We start from the raw sequence: 20,634 nt of genomic DNA on the forward strand, positions 1-20,634 counted from the left end.
GGGGACTGAAAGTGTAAATAACTGAAAGAGTTTTTAGAAAACGAAATAAAAGAAACGCAGGGAACAAGACTCGAACCCGCCCCACTTGAGTAAACAAGTCACGCGCGAACCACCTGAGCTACACATGTTTTTATGTTTAAACCCTAGCGCAGTTGAATTTAAACCTATCTTCAGATCGAACTGTATTTCTTCTTCCCTTTAGCTGTTATGCGAACCGAAGGGATTGTGGTGATTCGTAACGTTTGGTTAACGTATGGACTCCAAAATTAATACCAGTAAACTCGTAATTAAGAGGAGTAATGATTTCGCTTCATGAATCATATCCTAACCATCCGAAACCAAGGTGAATAATAAGAAATTTGTTTACCATGGAAGCTCTTTGAAGAACGATTTGGGATTTTCTTCAACTCGTAGAATTGACCTGCAAATCTTATACCATTTTAATCCTCTGTAAAAACCATACAAAACCCCACTGAAATTTCTCCATTTCATCACCTCTGCGTCATGAATTTAATCGAAGAACATTCTAGGGCTTGTAACTTGTGCGGACGATATCTCCTTCAATTCTCAACCTTTTCAGGTGATTCCAAAGCCCAACTTGCTTATTTTTTCGTGTCTACAAAAGCCCTCTATCAATTTCAGTGATAGAAGGCTAATTTATCCGAATTTAATTTTAGTTGAAATTAGGGTTCTTCATGCATAAAATTTGGGGCTTTTATATTTAGACTTGTGTTTTGATGAAATTGAAAGTATAATACTGTTATATATCATACTAATATATTGTGTGTAAAGTTTGGGAATTTTTAGATATCAATTGGAATTTTGGTGAATTATTTATGTTTTAACCATTAGATAAATCAAATAAAAATACAAGATAATCTCAAATAAACTAAATAAATATTTTTATTGTTTTTTTTCAGCCTATATAAACACCAGGGAATTTTTATAAAATTGTTCCTTAATTTTTGGAGGATTCATGAATATAATTTGGATATATATATATATATATATATATATATATATATATATAATGTTTTAATTATTTAAAAATACAAAGATTGTTGCAAATAAATTTTGATTAAAGTTTCTACTGATTTTTTTTCCTGATTGTATAATTGTTATATTTCTAGATTATTTTTAGAGTTTTCTTTGGTAACTATTATGCGATTTAAGAATTGGTGAAATTGTTATACAAATAATTCTCATTATAAAATTAAAATATGTAACAATCAATAAATCTATTTTATAGATGATAATTAGATGAGTTGATGAACTTATTTAATTATTGGCTTGATCAAATATTTGGAAATCATTAAAATGGTAATTTTAGGATTTTGTTATTTTAATATATTCTAAAATCATATAATTATTGATTTGGGTATTTTTGGTTGAATAAATATAATTTGATATAATTCTAAGTCCCCAAATAGGAGAACCTAATTTCCTAAAATCAATAGGTTATCCTTACGTTTAGTATTTCGTTTATTTACATTGCGGTTATTATTTAGATATAAACCGTTCCTTTTTGTGCGATGCATTCTCGTGGATTAACTCTTCGCAACCTGTGAGTAATTTCTTCCACTTTCCCCTTTTTAACTTTTTCAAATTTTGGGGTGCATCACGTTACACTTTTCGATTTACTTAACATGCTATGATCAAGTGTTATTATGTGAACGTCTTATGTGTATTCTATTATTCTATATGCTATCTGATGTCAAGTCTATTGCATGCTATTATTCTAGTGGATCCACACGGCTGACTAGGTTCCCCACGGCCATGGGTTGTAGCCTAGTATCGCCAACAGTATTAGACTCGCTCCTCGGGGCTTGAGCCTAATGCACGCTATTATCAGGAGTCTATTTATTTTGGTTGTTTGTGTTGTTATTGATGGTGTATTCTTGTTTGGTAAATTTGGATTTATGGATATGTTTGCTATGTTGATGATATGACACACTAACCTTGAGGTGCATGTTAAAAATATTTCTTTTAAAGAATTAAATATAAAAGTGTTTTCTATAAAACGGAGGAAATTATTCACCAACTTATTTGTTGACCCAAAAATATATTTTTCTAACGTGGTGCAGGTTTTCAAAGTTGATGTTCAAGTGATGTGGACACATAGCATGGGCCTTAGGAAAATAAATTGAAATCTTGATATGTTTGTATTGAACAATGTATGAACAATTTTGATTATTATATGATATGTGACTATTTAAATGGATATGCTTTAAATCTTGAAACAATAATTAGTTGTCATGAGCTATGGGCAATCATCATGCCCCGTACCTTTCCGCTGCGGGTCGGGGTGTGACAAGATTCGCGTTCATCATGTTCCTTCTCGATATCAGATTGCGGACATTTTCACCAAAGGCTTACCACGGGTTCTCTTTGAAGATTTTCGGTCCAGTCTCAGCTTACAGCCTCCTCCCGCTTCGATTGCGGGGGTGTAATAGATAATGTATTTATGGTTATCATTCTGTACAATATTATATTTGTAAATATCCCTTAAGTTACGGTTCTATATAATGGAAACCCTTTCAAGGGAGAGGATCAAGGATCCTATTGTTTCACGGATCCAGCCAGTTTTTCACTGGGTTCCTTTTTCCAAATCATACAAGGTTTACACTACAAAAAAACGTTTTTTTTCCAAATCATACAAGGTTTACACTACAAAAAAAACGTTTTTTTTCCATACCGACTGGCGGGAACCAGCCTGAATCCGCCCCTGCGTTTAACTTTGTTGTTATACCATATATACGTTGTTGATATATGTCATGTCTGAAATAATTTTCTGATAACGAAAACTTAGGTGATGCTATCTAACACAAAAAGTCTTAAAGAATTGAAGTAATATGCTTTTTATTTAATATCTTTATTTTTATAGTTATATAGTGTTTCTTTATTTTTTATACTAATACTAATTTTATAGTTTTTAGTTTATTAGGAATTCTTCAAGATTAGTTTTTAGTTTTTAAGGAATTCTTCAAGATTTTGCAATATTTTAGGTTTCGAATTCAATAAAACGAGGTGCATTTTTATATTTAAACAATTTTATACAACAAATTATGAAAGATATTCAAAAGGAAACAATCTCTCACGCATCACCTATCTTTTTCCTGGCCGGTAACTTTACACTTGAATAAAATGTTATCTTCGTTGTTCAAATATATGTTAAATTGTTGTTTTTTCGTGAAAAATGTAAGCATAATTTTATCTTTCGCGGCACTTCTAGTCAAAATCTATCTATACTTTCTATAAAAGGAGAAATCCAAGTGACATAAGAAAAGCTGATGTGTATGCGTGAGAGCATGTCCAACAAGGCTTTTCTTATCTCATTATTACATCATAAAGCCTAATATTAAAAGAGTTTAAAATTCAAAGTTGGCCCACATTTAGATTGCAAAGGTCTGCACATTCAAAATCTCTGTTATAATACGAACCACTGTCCATTCAAGCAACTGTAATCAAAACTAATGTCCATTCAAAGGTCTGCCCATTCAAATGAATGTAATCAAACCACGGTAACCAAACCACCGATGATTAAAAATTCAAACTTCAAAACCTCTGACGAATCAATATTATGGCTCCAAATTCAAAATTCAAAACTACAGTGCCTCCAGATATATAATTCAAACTTGAATTTTGATATCTGCTCCACATTCAAAATTCTGGCTCCACAATCAAATTTCAAAATTCAAACCATATTCAAAATTCTATAAATAAGACATAATTATCTGGCTCCACATTCAAATCTCTCTCGCTGATATTTGCAAGCGTGTCTCTATCTCCCTCTCTCAAATGCATCTTTCTCGTGATTCAGAGATTTTCTCCGATTACACTTCTTTGTTCGAGTGTTTGATGATTCTGTTTACATGTTATCGTTCCGGTATCGTTGTTCCAACATCGTCGTTTCAATGATGTTGGCCATCACACATCAACCTTTCAATATCGATGTTGCAACATAATTGTTGCAACATCGTGAAAAGTTGCGATAGGTTTGTTTCTTATTTTTTATTAACTGTTAAGATGCATGTTTATATTATTAAAATGAAGTACTACAGAGAAAAATAGGAATTTAATGAAATATTTATAAAGTATTACACGCTAGGGTTAACACTTGCTAAGATTTCGTAGACTCTAGCCTTTCTCCATGTGATTTCATGCTCTCTTTTTAATTTCAGGTCAGTTAGTATGTTGCAGATTTTGTGATCCTGTTCTAGAACTTGTGTAAGAAACTCTTCTGCATTCTTCTAGAAGTCTGATGGAGGAGAGTGGAGGACTTCATCGAGCAATGCTATGCTGTTCCAGGTTTTGTTGTTATTAGTGTTGTTGATTATGCTGACTTTCCTGTTTAGTACTTGGTCTGCTCTTTGTTCTTTGAGTGACCACATCGAGAATTGTGTTTTAAGATCGCTGGTGTCTGACCAGTGGTAGAAACTGAACTATGCCATGTAGATCTTTTGTAGGTTTTCTGATTTGGAACTATTTTTGACAGAAAGTGATTTGTAGGACGAGTTGTAGATGTTTTGAATCAAAACTAATCATCGGTTTTTTATAGAGTTTAAAAAATGCGTTTACATGGAAAATGAATCGTTTAATTGTAATTTTCATAATCTGTTTTTGTTCTTTCAATTTCGATATTTTGTCCCTTGGGTTTCTTGGTATTTAATTTTACGGTTTTCCCATAAAAGTTGGGGTTTTGAAAAGGTTTTTGCATTAAAAGACTGCTGTTTTGAATTTTACATTAATATGTTTATATATATTAAATCTACACGTTTTGATAATTACAAAGTTCAGTATATAAACTCATAGTCACTTCACCTGTTTTTCATCACGTTTTCCTAAGAAGATATCATACTTTCAGGAAAGTCGAGTAATATAGTTTATTCAAATGGCCTCCTTCACAGATGCAAAATCGGATGATTTCAAGCAGCGTTTTGTCAGGCAAATCGAGGAACAGGTGTATGAAGACAGGGCTACTCTTCAAGAGTTAAACAGATGTTTTGATGGATTGCAGGTTGGCCTGTTCACTAGAGAGCAGGTTTCTCGAGATCTTATGCGCATGCCTTTAACTTCCGTTCGTGAGCTTTGTGTTGTTAGTAATATAGAGTGCGGTGATAGAGACGTGGAGTTCATGGCGATGCTGAAGGACATACATCGAGAGGTTCAGCAATCGATGGAGTTGAAGCTAAAGTTTCTTGATTCTTGCTGTTATTGTTAGATTTGAACTTTAATGTTGTTCAGTATGTGATGTAATTATTGGACTTTTAATGTCATGAATAAATGAATAAATTTTAAACTTATGAATCTATGTTGCCTTTTAGTTTTACTTATTTAGTTTTTTAGTTTGATTTAGTTTAATTATTGGTAAGTCAACAGAAGTTTAATAATATGAAGGGTTGGTTTGATGGCGAAGAGCTAATGTTGATGTTGAATTATGTCTGAACATCTGTTTGGTAAGTCAACAGAGGTTTAATAGTATCAACGGTTGGTTTGATGGTTAATAGATTATGTTGATGTTGAATTGTGTCTGAACATCTGCTTGGTAAGTCAACAGAGGTTTAATAGCATCAGGGGTTGGTTTGATGGTGAACAGATGAGTGCAAAGATAAAAGAAATGTTCAGAATTTGATCATTGATAGTAGTTTTTTGAAGAATCTGTTGATGATGAAACAACTGTGTATGCTAACGACTGTTTGATTTGCCACTGTTGACAAAATGACATAAATTTAAATAGTATTAATCTTTGTTGTCGCATCTTCATTTTAATTATTTCAGTCATTCCTAACAGTGGTTGGGCTAATAGCAGATGTTAGACTTACCACTGTTGAGTTACACTGATTGAGAACAACTGTTTTTGAAACTTATGCTTGCCTAAAAACACATCCACTGCTAAATGGTACCGTCTGTTATCATACTTTCTGTTTTTCCTAATGACTGTTCATTTACCATAGTGCTGACTGCTGACTGTCATGCATTATGATAACAGAGGTTCTGACGTGGACAGATGTTAGCTAAAAATAAAACAACTGCTAAAAGTTATCATCTGTTGTCATAACTTCTGTTTATCACACAACTGTTTGACTTACACTGTTTCCAATGACCAACAGAGGTTTCCAAACACATTTTGTTAGACATCTTTTATTAAGTTTGTAACTGTAAATAACAAATTCAATAAGGGGTCTATGTGTAAATATTTTTCATTTGTTGAAAATATGGGAAAACGAAAACACAACTGTCATTATTTCTTTAGCATTATTACACATCAAACATCTATCATCTGACTTCTTTCAAAAATCTCTTCTTTCCAGTCATTTTCTAGGGTTTCAACTTTCTTATTCTCCGTCTTCTACACTTGAATCACTGGAGGTTTTGTTGTTTTTTCTTCAACAACTGGTATGTAAATTCATATTGTAATACTTTATATTGTTTAACCGATTTTAATTCAAAAAAAAAAAAATTCAAATTCTATCTTGCTACAAATACGATTGATGCGTGTTAGTGTATATATGTTTTTAGATATATATTTAAGCCCTTTTTACACTTTTAGCCAAGTTTTAAATTTATAAAACACGATATTTACTAACACTAAACACACATATGGGCAAGTGCACCCATCGTGGACGTAGTATAGTGTTGGTAAGATACCGAGGTCGTCCAAGGACACAAGAGCTTTTAATACCGGTTTATCCTCAACGTCTAATCAAATCAAAAAGGTTAGAAAAATGTTTTAAACTAAGAAAAATAAAAACTAACTAAAATGCTGAAAATAAAAATAAAATAAAAACAGATAGACAAGATGAATCACTTGGTTCCGACACGTGTATTAGTATAACCTTTGATTATTTTCGCACTTTTGCACTTGTTTAAGAGATTATCTTAGTTATTGTAGTAGGCCCCTCTTTTGAAGGCGACGTTACCCTTAACCCAGTAGTTTGAGTCAGCAAGGATACAATCCTAAAGGGTCGGATTATTGAAAGATAATGAATTAAGTTATTAATGCAAATTGTGGTAGGCCCCGCTTCTGGCGGTGACGTTACCCTCGGCTAAGTAGTCTGAGTCAGCAGGGATACAGTCCTAAATAGCCGGGTTATAGTATTAATAGTAGTTAACTTATGAGGGGGTCAAAGAGTTTGGATCCCCGCCATCCAATACCTATGGGCATTGAAGGAGATCCTACTAAATTTGACCCAGGTCCCAAGCAGGACCTCTAAACGCTGAACAAGGGCAAGACCCTTACCAAACCGTTCCCTTAACCCCCGACCAGGTAGCCAACATACCTCCATATAGACCGTGGAGATATGAATGGTGAAAATCTTTTATTTTATATAGACAGTAAAATAACGCCAAGACACCACGGACAAACGATAAGGAAAGATCACCTTCAACATAAGTAACTAGTTATTAAAGTCATTAATACAAAACCAAATAAAAAGTGCAAAAGATTAAAAATAAAAAGTATTATACTAAACACTTGTCTTCACCAAGTGATGTAAGAGACTTAGGCAAACATGGCCTTGAATGTCAAGAACTCTTACGATCAATCTTGGATCCCGAGACGACTCACACACTCTACGATGGACAATGGATGATGGTGGTGGATGATGGTGTTATGGTGGTGGTGGGTGGTGGATGAAGTGTGAGAGAGGTGGTGTGCCAAGGGATGAGAGAGAATGAAGCCAAGCTCCTCTATTTATAGGCTGAACAGAAGGCTGGACACGGCCCCGTGTCCGCTGGACACGGCCCCGTGCCCGCCTGACACTCTCTCTCCTCATTAATTGTAATTGCGAATTACAATTAATGCGCCTGCTGTACTTTCACCACGCCCCCGTGCTCGCTGGACACGGCCCCGTGGTGGGCAATGGAAGCTTCTACTGGTTTGTCTTTTCTGCTGCTTCCTGGGCACGCCCCCGTGTTCGCTGGACACGGGGCGTGTTCAGACTCTGTTTCTTCCTTTTTGCTTTGGGAGGTGCCGTTGAGGGTCCGGGCAGTCCACTTTTGTTCCTTTTCTTGTATTTATGGTAGAATTAGTGGTCTTTTTGCTTCTTTTGTGATTTTGAGCTCATTTCATCCTGAAAATACAAAAGGAAGACAAAAACACTCTTTTTCCAACATTAGTACTTAAAAAGGGTTAGTTTTATGCCTTAATTGATGTGTTTTATATGTTGCATTTTACACACATCAAATATCCCCACACTTGAACTTTTGCTTGTCCTCAAGCAAAACTCTTTAAATGTGGCTTACACTCCCAAATGGAATAGGTAGAAGAGAAGTTTTTTAGCTTGTCCTAGAGTGTCGGGAATCCAAGGTTTTTATAGGTTTTATTTTTAGTTATTTACAATCCTATTCGTTATGATTTATTTTTAACTTTTCACAAGATAAACTACTTATTTGGGCATAACATGCTTTATTAAAATTCCATTTATATACAAGTTCACATACCTCACGGGAGATCACTCAACACTCGGCCGAAGGTGTATATTTAAGTGAATCACTCGAGAGCGGCACGGAACTTACGTCTTCCATAGGCTTGCCAAGCAATCAATCCTCCTCCTTTTTAACTTTTTACCTTTGTAAATATCAAGAGGACTTTTGGGGTGAAGGCTTGGGTTTAAAGGTGGGTGGTTGGTTAGTGGTTAGTAAAAAGGGCGAAAATCGTAACAAGTGTCGGTTTTCGTAAAATACCTTGTTTTTAGTGACTTATTATTTTTGAAGTATTTCTCCAAACAAGCTTTTTGTAGCTTTTGTTTGTTTTTGACTTCATCATCATTTTTTTTTTTTTGGGTCACATGAAAGGGCAAGTTGACGAAAAACCGAGCTTGTTACTAAAATAAAAGAAAAATGAAAAAGGTTCTTGGTGGGTAAAAAAAAAAAATTGTTTTGGGGTAATGAAATGAAAGGTTTAGGCTCAAAGGGGTTTTCTAGGGGGATTTTTGGGTAGGTAAAAAAAATGAAAAATAATGGGTTTGAAAAAAAATAGTTAGTCCTAATGCCTCCATCATTTACTTACTTGGGTTTAAGTTGGTAAGGACCGGGAATGTATTGTCGTGGCAAGTTCTAGATTTGTAAGGACCGAGCGGCTATTCACACAAGAAACGAAAAATGAGCATTTAATCTAAATATGTGTATTTTTATGCTCAATAAAGGCTCAAAACTCACTTTTGTGGGAATGGGTTTTTAATGTGACCAAGCATATATAATCGAATTTTAAACTAGACTTGTTATGCCGTTTCATAATTTTCTTATGTTGGTTCCTTTTTTATCACGACGCTATCGGTTGTAAACTTGTAAAAATATAACCTTTTTAGAACTTGTTCTTCCCAACTTAAACTAAGACAAATAAATAAAAAAAAGAAAAAGTTTTTTGAAAAAAAAATTTGGGGTGTTTAGCGGTTCCAATAGAGTTTTGTGTAAGGCTTGTGTTTAGGATTTTGCAAAATTTCAAGGTTTTAGCATCCCCCCACACTTAAATTACACATTGTCCTCAATGTGTCCAAAAACAATATTTTTGGTTGATTAAAATGTATAAAAGTGTGTTAAAAAGCAAATATTTATGTTACTGGCACTCTGGACACGGCCCCGTGTTCACCGGGCACGGCCCCGTGGTCAAGTGCCAGTAACAAAAATTTCAGAATTGAAACAGAAGCCTGGACACGGGGGCGTGTCCGCTGAACACGGCCCGTGTCCAGTTACCTGAACTGGGTGATTTTTCTGCAGGGGCTCAGCACGGGGCCGTGTTGGTTGGGCACGACCCGTGTTGAGCCTTCTGTGGTGGAGATTTTTGTCGGGTTGCTCTGTTCTTCATGCATGGCTCCATTTTTTCTCGTTCCCTTTTTCATCCATTACCACCATGAGTGTGTTTTATTCTCAAAACAACCATCAATCATAAAAACCATCATAACATTGCAAATCATAGAGAGATATTACATAAAGATAAAAACTACATAGATATTGAGCTTATGGAGTTCTAGCCCTATGTTTTATTTTAATTTAGCAAAATTTCCAAGAAGATACTAGTCTTGGTTAGATAAGGCTTTGTAGAACTCCTCCTTTCGGGTACGGTTCTCCTCATATGTCGGCAAGCCACTCCTCTACCTCCCTTGGGAGGAGAAAAGAGGGCTCATTTGCATTGGTTTGAGGAGTTTCAACTTCCGCTGGGACCTCTTGTAGGTTTTCCATAGGAGGTTCTGCGGGAAAGTCTCCCCACCCGGTAGGGTTGTTAACACCGAGTGCCAAGTTCCAGTCTTGTTGTGGAAGGACTGGTTCCATAGGGGGTGCTACCAAAATGTTTAACCTTTGGTGCAAAAGGTTAATTTCTTGGAAGCTGCTTTCAAGTCCCATTGTAAGATCGTTAATACGGTCAATAAGGACCTCCTCCACTGACGTCATTTCGTCGAGAGCTTCCCTTAGCGCTATAACGTAGTGCACAAGTGTAGCTTCAACGGAAGGCCTCCTTCCCCTTCGGCTGTTTGAGGAATGAACGGATGATGTTTCGCTGTTTTCACTCGCCATTCTACGAAAAATAAACCAAAAGCAGTTTATATGACGAAACAGTTTCTGGACACGGCCCCGTGCTCATTGAGCACGGCCCCGTGTTCATCTTTCTGCAGAATTTTGGAGCAAGGAATCTTGGGTTTTTAAGTTATTTTCTGAATTTATGCAAGCTTTTTTTCAGTAAATAACTCTAAACAATGTTACATAACATGTTTTTACCAAGATTCTATGATCAAAACTCATTGTTCCCTACCACAAAGATTGAAAATCCAAGCTTTTCATGGTAGTTCTTGAAGAAAGATGAAGAAGAAGGAAATGTCTAGAAGAGGAAAGGACAAGATGGGTTGTTGGAAACTTCTTTTAGACTTACCTAGGATTGTTTGAGAGAAGATTCCTTCAAATCTCTGTCCCCAAGTTGGTCCAAATGTGCAGGATTTTTGGCTGCATTTATAGAAAACGACAGCCTGCTGGACACGGCCCCGTGTCCGCTGGACACGGCCCCGTGTGCAGATAAAATTCTGACACAGTTTGTCCGTATTCTGACATTCTGATCAGAGGGAATCTTTTGGTGGACACAGGGGCGTGTTGGCCGGGCACGGCCCCGTGTCGGAAAGCTGTCTTATGAAGTTTTGTCATTACTAAGGAGTTAATCTATATCGGGTGGCTCTTGACTTGTTGGAACAACCCCATAGTGCCTAAGATACCTTAATTGTCCTATACTAAGGCGAGAACGCAAGAGGTTGTCGGTGAGGGTAATTCCTATTTTCATTCTAGGTGGACAAGTCCAACCCTTTCCCGGGCTCTCGTTAAAGAAGGTGTATGCCGAATCGCTCAGGTCTATGTATGCACCGAACGAAGTCGATGGGGAGTCCTTCACGGCATAATCGGCACAGGGACGACTATCGTCCGCGTCTTGTCTAGGTAAGAAGGTATTTTCGGGAGCAACGAGGTTGTCGGAATGCGGTTCCAACATTTCCTCATGGTCATCATCTTGGGATAGATCTAAAAAATCCTTCCTAAGTTCTTTTGACCAATTGAGAAGTAGTTCTTCTAGTTGAAATAGCTCGTCAAGGAGCATTTCTCCTAGAATATCTGGCTGGGCGCATTCGAGGGAGAAATAGTGCTTATTTTTACTTTCGCCCCTCTTAAGGTTACAAGGAATCGGTGGGTCTATATAGTGGGGCCTATAAGTGAGGAAGAAACATTTTAATTCCTCATGTTCGCCTCCACATATTCGACACCACAAACCATAAGAGTGCCGAAAGTAAAAAGAATTACTATCACTCATGTTTGTATCAGAAATTACCAACCGCCGGGATCTAACGGTTCTGTTTTCAGCAACTGAATCTTGGGCACGGGGGCGTGTTGAGTGGACACGGCCCCGTGTTCAGCCTACTGTCTGATATAAAACAGGATTGCCAGTTCCAATGATTGAGCACGGGGCGTGTTCAGCGGGCACGGCCCCGTGTTGAGCTCTGCAGAAGCTAAAAATCTAAGAAAAAATCCTAAAAAATTAAAGAAAAATAAAAATATGATTAGGCCGTTGATTCCTAACTTTCTTAAAATCCTTGTGTCCCGGCAGCGGCGCCAAAAACTTGATGCGTGTTAGTGTATATATGTTTTTAGATATATATTTAAGCCCTTTTTACACTTTTAGCCAAGTTTTAAATTTATAAAACACGATAGTTACTAACACTAAACACACATATGGGCAAGTGCACCCATCGTGGACGTAGTATAGTGTTGGTAAGATACCGAGGTCGTCCAAGGACACAAGAGCTTTTAATACCGGTTTATCCTCAACGTCTAATCAAATCAAAAAGGTTAGAAAAATGTTTTAAACTAAGAAAAATAAAAACTAACTAAAATGCTGAAAATAAAAATAAAATAAAAACAGATAGACAAGATGAATCACTTGGTTCCGACACGTGTATTAGTATAACCTTTGATTATTTTCGCACTTTTGCACTTGTTTAAGAGATTATCTTAGTTATTGTAGTAGGCCCCTCTTTTGAAGGCGACGTTACCCTCAACCCAGTAGTTTGAGTCAGCAAGGATACAATCCTAAAGGGTCGGATTATTGAAAGATAATGAATTAAGTTATTAATGCAAATTGTGGTAGGCCCCGCTTCTGGCGGTGACGTTACCCTCGGCTAAGTAGTCTGAGTCAGCAGGGATACAGTCCTAAATAGCCGGGTTATAGTATTAATAGTAGTTAACTTATGAGGGGGTCAAAGAGTTTGGATCCCCGCCATCCAATACCTATGGGCATTGAAGGAGATCCTACTAAATTTGACCCAGGTCCCAAGCAGGACCTCTAAACGCTGAACAAGGGCAAGACCCTTACCAAACCGTTCCCTTAACCCCCGACCAGGTAGCCAACATACCTCCATATAGACCGTGGAGATATGAATGGTGAAAATCTTTTATTTTATATAGACAGTAAAATAACGCCAAGACACCACGGACAAACGATAAGGAAAGATCACCTTCAACATAAGTAACTAGTTATTAAAGTCATTAATACAAAACCAAATAAAAAGTGCAAAAGATTAAAAATAAAAAGTATTATACTAAACACTTGTCTTCACCAAGTGATGTAAGAGACTTAGGCAAACATGGCCTTGAATGTCAAGAACTCTTACGATCAATCTTGGATCCCGAGACGACTCACACACTCTACGATGGACAATGGATGATGGTGGTGGATGATGGTGTTATGGTGGTGGTGGGTGGTGGATGAAGTGTGAGAGAGGTGGTGTGCCAAGGGATGAGAGAGAATGAAGCCAAGCTCCTCTATTTATAGGCTGAACAGAAGGCTGGACACGGCCCCGTGTCCGCTGGACACGGCCCCGTGTCCGCTGGACACGGCCCCGTGCCCGCCTGACACTCTCTCTCCTCATTAATTGTAATTGCGAATTACAATTAATGCGCCTGCTGTACTTTCACCACGCCCCCGTGCTCGCTGGACACGGCCCCGTGGTGGGCAATGGAAGCTTCTACTGGTTTGTCTTTTCTGCTGCTTCCTGGGCACGCCCCCGTGTTCGCTGGACACGGGGCGTGTTCAGACTCTGTTTCTTCCTTTTTGCTTTGGGAGGTGCCGTTGAGGGTCCGGGCAGTCCACTTTTGTTCCTTTTCTTGTATTTATGGTAGAATTAGTGGTCTTTTTGCTTCTTTTGTGATTTTGAGCTCATTTCATCCTGAAAATACAAAAGGAAGACAAAAACACTCTTTTTCCAACATTAGTACTTAAAAAGGGTTAGTTTTATGCCTTAATTGATGTGTTTTATATGTTGCATTTTACACACATCAACGATTTTAAGTTTACTGCTATACATTCAAGAAGGGTTTAGTTAGGTGTTTGAATCATTTGTTGATTACATATTAAAATAGTTATTATTTGCAGAAAATTTTTAACTCATACTCTGTTTCTATGATTAATTTTAGTAGATACTCTGTTAATACAAAAAGTTAATGTTCATCTTCGAAGCCAACTTTTTAATTTCAATGTTTTAACATCTTTACTGATTCAGGTTTTGTTATGTATACTACATTTGTCAAGTTTCTTGATAACCCAGAATCTTTGAAACTGGTATGACATGTTTTTATATACATAATTTATTTTTATTGAGATATATATTTAACAGTTGTTATGGTTTATATTTTCTTACACTACTTAAAAATTATATACAGGATGTACCTATAGCCTTTGCTAATCAAAAGTGGGGAGATTGTTGGCAAAAAAATAAGTTGCGAATCTATCATGAGTCTGGTAAAAAATGGGTTATGAGGGTTAGAACAGAAAATTCAACACCAATAATAACTGACGGTTGGGACAATGTTGTTAAAGATCTTAATCTGCCGAGAGATACTTTGTTGGTTTTCAAAGCGTTAGGTGATTTTGGGTTTGAACTTTCATGTTTTGTTGATGGGATGTGTGGTGAATTTTATTTCACGTTTAATCGTTATGCAAGATTTGGTTTTACGGTATGACTATTGATCTTAACTTCAATTATTTTGCATCTTAAATGTGTCAACACTTATTCTCATAAGTTACATACTTCACATATAGTATTCATTATTTTTAATTTTATGCAGGTAATCGAAGACTGCTTCATTAAACAATTTTATGTAAACAGCCCACCAAGTGGCAAATTTCAAATCTGTTATAAGGGTTCCTATTGGAATGTTGAGGTGTCTAAGGTTGATACAAACTTTTTATTTGCTAGAGGATGGCCTGAAATGTGCAAGGATGTTGGGATACTTGAGGATGATTTGCTTGTGTTTAGCAGAATTGATGATGTTGTTTATGAGGTAGTAGTTTATAGAGATGGGACTGAGATTTGCTTGAGAATGCATTCAAGGTACGTATGTATTTAGCATTAGCAGTAAAAGTTTTAATTATTTTAGTATTATATTAATTATTTCATTAATGTTGACCAGGACATCTATGAGGATAAAGAAGTTGTGTCTGTAGGTGAAGGAAGAACCGTTACTCAGGTACTTACTAAATTATTAAAATTATTTATTTTTAATTTAACACATATAAGAATTTAATGTTTTTACAACTATTAGTAATGCTGTTTACTGATGTTACATTTATCCAATAATGTATTATTTAGAAGAAGTTACTAACGAATGCCGAATGCACGTCGAAGAGACGCATGTCTTCACGATTGAATAAAACACAAGATGTAAGTTTACCGTGTTAAAGATTGTTATATTACTATGGTTATTAAAGTTACTCTATGACAACAGGTTAAGAAGAAAGGTAAAGTTACATCTGAGAGAAAGGAGACGATAAAAAATATGACTAAGGGAAATGCTGTCTTAGCTGTCGACACAAGTGATCATATTGGATGTTCTTCATCTGCTCACAAAGTTAAGGTATTTATACTCACCACTTAATCAGTATATCTTATATAAACTGTTTTTTTTGTTCATATATTCAACATTCCTTTAATTCACATGTATATGTTTACTTTTTCATCAAGGGGAAGAGAGCCGCCAACGTTCAGAAAAAGCTTATCTGTAGAAATAAGATTATAAAGACTGCAAAAAAACATTCTAGACATCCTCTCGACCCTGAGTTCTTTCATTTTGATCGCAAAGGAGACTATAAGCTGGTATACCGTTTTTTATAACAAACTAATGATGTATGTTTATTTGTCTGACTATTATTTTTTTCCACACAATACATGTAGTGTCTTCCTGTTGAAGTTGCCAGACGAGCAGGTCTTTCTGTTGATCTTCATCCTTTGAAAGTTCAAAACATGGTTGGAGTTGTGGAGGTTTATGATGTTAAGTCGGAGTTAAATGATTTGAAGCCACGTTATGCGTTGGACGGTTGGCGAAAGTTTATGACTGAGAATAAGTTGAGGTTTGGTGACATGTTGCAATTCACATACGTGTCTTCGGAATAGGGATGAGCAAATACCGATCCCGTCCCGATACCGATAATCCCGATCCCGAAATTTCATGAATACTTGATACCGATACCGAAACATGTCGGTTTGGTACGATATCGGTACGGTATCGGTATTTTGAGGGTAAAAGTCGGTATTTTACCAATACCATACCGTACCGATACCGAAAAAACCAAAATGTGGATACCGTTTACGATACCGAAACATGTCGGGATCGGGATCGGGATGGGATCGGTATTTTATACCATTTGCTCATCCCTACTTCGGAACAGAAGATCATATTAAATCAAGTTACCTCAGTTTAACAACGACATTTAAGTATGTTCTGATATCAGATATTATAATTATGAATTTTTTGATGGTGATATTCTATGTTTTTTTTTAAATTATTAACTTGATGTTTTGCTGCTATGTATAGCTAACATGATAAAACACTGTTATTAACTCTTTATGTTATATATATATATGATATCATGCTTCTTTTTGCTAATAGTAACTGCAATTAATAGAAACTTGGTTTATTAATCGCAAATGTGACATTCTTCTGCATTTATGGGTTTATGAATTCAGAATAATGGATGGATGTATATGACTGTATTTGGCATGATGATGTTGTGTTTCATGCTGTCAAAACCAGGGTTTGAACATCTTTTTGACTTTTGGTCAATAGTTAATGGAAATACAATAACAAACAGTGGTTTGAACATCTGTTTGACTTTTGGTCAATAGTTAATGGAAACCCATGTTAGGTTCAACAGTGTTTTGAAGAGGAAAACAGTGTGAGAAGACAGTAGATCTGATTAAGTTAAACATCTGTTCAGATTTAAACAGATGTTTGGCCTTAAAAAGATGTTTGGCCTTTAACAGATGTTTGGCCTTTTATATCAGAGGTTTGGACTTAAACAGATGTTTGTGCTTAAACAGATGTTTGGTCATAAACAGATGTTTCACCTTAAACGGATGTTTTGCCTTAAACAGATGTTTGGCCTTCTATATCAGATATTTGGACTTAAACAGATGTTTGGCCATAAACAGATCTGTGGCGTTAAACTAAACATCTGGTTAAGGTCAACATCTGTTTGACTATTGGTCAACATCTGATTGACTTTTGGTCAACATCTGTTTTAATTTTGGTCAACATCTCATTTAGTATTCAACAGAACTTTGAATAACTCAATATCTGTTTAATTTGATGTTTCGTTTTCTTGAATTCTATGTAATTTTGTAAAGTAGTACAAAAACAAACATTTTTACAAAATCCCAACTCACCCCATCATTAAAGTAATTTTGTAAAGTAGTTTGCTATCAACATAATGGAATTGCTGTTGAATAAACCTATTGTGTAACTGATGGAGGCTGTAAAACACAAACGTTAAAGTGCTTATGTTACGCGTGTTATTGTGTTTTAAGCAATTATGTACGTTGAATACAGTAACTGCGAGAGTTTGTGTTATTGCAGGTAAAACTCATAATTCGGTTATGCTAAGGTGATTAAAGATGATGCGGAGTGTCTGAGGATGTTGAACAAGATATTTCATGTTGATTGGGTATTGATTCGAGTCGAGATAGAATTCGGAGATGCTAGAATATGATGTGACAAAGTTTGAGGGCCATTTAGTCACTAAATGAAAGTTGCAATGCATACAAGGGATTTCTAGTAAGTTCGAACGTAGCTTATGGAATATATGTGGTAGTCTACGGCCAAGACAAGAAATGGAAACAGAATGTAAAAACCGTAAGCTACGGTTTTGTTGTCTAGCCTACGGTTAGAATCAAAAGGTAGCAAGTTTATGTGGGCTTGATTGGATGCATACATTGTTGGATTTTTTTGGATTGAGCCAATAACAGCAGGTAGTCACATGAAATATGGAGAGGTGAACATTGGCGGCTACGTGGACTTCTTTTGGGAGCTGTGACACAAAAGTCAACAACTAAATGAACAATATCATCAACTCACGTGGACTGCTTGGTTTTTCTTTGGGGGCCGAATAAGAGAAGGGCACATGATCATAATATATTATAAAAGGGAGAGAACAACATCACGTGGAGAGTATTAATTCCAATCACAATCATCACAATCATCACGCATACAAAGTGGGCCGCATATTGGATTGGGCCGTGAACATCACATCTGACACAGACTTTGGGGAGAGTATTGGCGGCAGTTTATTCATTCACAAAGTCAACAACAATATCATCTATCATCATCAATTTGGCCGAATAGGAGTGGACCTTTGGTGTTACAACAATATCATCACACATGCGTCAGAAGGGATTTTGATGGTGGACTTTTGTGGGATAGCACATGCAAGGAAGGAGAAACATACAAAGTCACGTGGACTTCTATGCAGCCATAAGGGGCAATATTGGAAGTTGTGGTGCATTATTATAATATAACTCATGGATCATTATTTTTAAGAGTGGGCCGAGATCATCACATGTTGGGCCGATGTTGAACAGCAACAACATCCAATATCATCTATCATCTTCGACGGCAGAAAAGGGGGGCACGATGACCGAAGCTATTGAAGATCTTCTCACCGTCATGAGCGGCTAGTTTTTATGGTTTACTCCGGATGGAGGGTTTGTGTAATTAGGTACTTTTATGTGTTTTTAATCATTGTAACTTGGTGATTTAAGCATTCGATGCTTTTCACCATGGATTTAATTGACTGATTGTAACTAATTACATTTACTTAAACCTTAATTTCTAAGTATTCAGTTCCCGAGAGTTCTAGTAATTGGGATATATTTGACATGGGGTTAGGGTTTGTAATTGTAATTGATAATCATTCGATAACCTCCCGTTATGTATTGACCGGAGTACTTAGTCGTTGGTTATCACAATTGGTTAATTAGGTTAAACATTTATGTCTATGTGAATGTTTTGATTAAACACATAACTGAACTTGTTTGCAAACCTGAAATCTGGAGGAACCTTTCTTTTTCCTATTGTTTAAAACCACAAATTCTTAATTCATAATTTAGTTAATCCACAAATCAAACAATCATCAGTTTATTTTTTATTGTTGTTAATAAATACTTAACATTACACACTCTCCACAATCCTCCTCTGGTTCGATATCCGACTTACCCTAGCTATAGAGTTAGTTGGTTTTTGCATGTCCATAACGACAGACATCAGTAACACCCCGAAAATGGGTTTGATAATCAAACCTCGTTAATAGTAAAGGACGGGTAAAATACCATTAGTGGTAAAAATAACCCGGTAAATATTCGGATTTAAATAAATAATCCTAGTGTTAAATACAAACGAATCAAAGTTTTAAGGAAATAAGTTTATAAGAGGCTCGAGTTAACAGGACTTAAAATAAACCCAGTCATAAATTCCCTGAACCCACTAAATTAACTAAGAATATTTAACCTAGTTAATTAGTGGGAATATTGTTAAAAATAATTAGATTGTGACCTAATTAATAACAAACTAAACATGAGGGATCAAAATAGGGTAACTTGAAAATGATTTTATAAAACTAAATAAAACAACACAACAAACACACAAGGGTGTGTGTGGTGCGTGTTCTGGAATCGACCAGAAAGGGCTCCAAGGAGCCAAAAGCCTAACTCAACCAAATTCAACAAATTGAAGGTCGATTCTAGCCTCAAATCAATGCATGAACGCGAATTAACAATCACCCAAGCTAGGGGATCGTAAGGTATGTCGAATTTTTGATATTGATGAAGTTGTGAAAATTTATTAACATCATAAGGTGCGAATTCGGTATGAATCATAGAAGTTATGGCAGAATTTGAGATGTATGATTGCTTAGGAACAAGCCCTAAGTGAAGATTTAGAATAAATTGCTATGATTTAGGTGTTAGGTTGAATTACCACACCTACCTATGTGGGTTTTGATAATACGATAAAGTTAAGGTTAAATTTGTGTTTAGAATCATCATATTGAATAATGAAATCATAATACTCGAACAAATTGTAAGTTTGAGTAATTGTTCATACATGGTTGAAATGGGGTCTTAAACATTATGAAGAAATTTGGTAGCTATGTTCATGAAACTAGGTGTATGAGATCATGTTATCTACTAATTGATAGATAGAACTTGATTATATTAGGTGTTCGGGTGAACACTAGTGATATGATAAAACGGGTTTCACTCGTATATGAGAAACCCTTAGTTCTTGCGAAACGAATGAATAAATTAGTCTTGGTAATCGCTTGAACAAGATAAGGTGTTGGAAATGTAATAACTCGGTTAAAAGATTAGTTAAAAACGATGGCTTAAAAGAATGCCTATCGGGTCATTTGAAAATGCCTAAACTAATTGATGAACTTAAATGTGCAATTCATGTACTAATGGGCATTTGACTTTAAAAAGTCAAACTGACCTACAATGCGATGAATGATAATTTTGGATATAAAATGCGTGAGGTGGAATAATCGTATTAAGTTATGATTAAACTAACCACCTTGTGAATGATGAATGATAGTTGGCGCTTAACAAGCTAGGTGAAGCTTGGGGAGAAAGCGGGTCAAACGGAACTAATACGCGTGGAAAAGCATAATCGGAATTCAAGGTAAGTAAAACTTACACCTTTTGTAGAATACTTAATTATTCTATAAGCTATAAACTCGATAATGATAATATTGGAAATATGGATTCCGACGCGATTGATACGAGTCGGAACATATACAAAATTGATAAAAACCATGATGAATGGTAAACATGGGTAAAT

At 35.9% G+C, this 20,634-nt stretch overlaps 1 long non-coding RNA gene across 1 annotated transcript; it reads left to right on the plus strand.

Moving 5' to 3' along the window:
* Nucleotides 1-246: 246 nt before the first annotated feature.
* Nucleotides 247-2,242, plus strand: LOC110925722. Its single transcript, XR_002584691.2, has 3 exons — nucleotides 247-580; nucleotides 1,509-1,564; nucleotides 2,085-2,242. It is a non-coding gene; the product is annotated as an uncharacterized LOC110925722 (long non-coding RNA).
* The last annotated feature ends 18,392 nt before the right edge of the window (nucleotides 2,243-20,634 follow it).

The sequence above is a fragment of the Helianthus annuus genome, chromosome 17 (assembly GCF_002127325.2).
Source record: "Helianthus annuus cultivar XRQ/B chromosome 17, HanXRQr2.0-SUNRISE, whole genome shotgun sequence".
In the NCBI taxonomy this organism is placed as follows: Eukaryota; Viridiplantae; Streptophyta; class Magnoliopsida; order Asterales; family Asteraceae; genus Helianthus; species Helianthus annuus.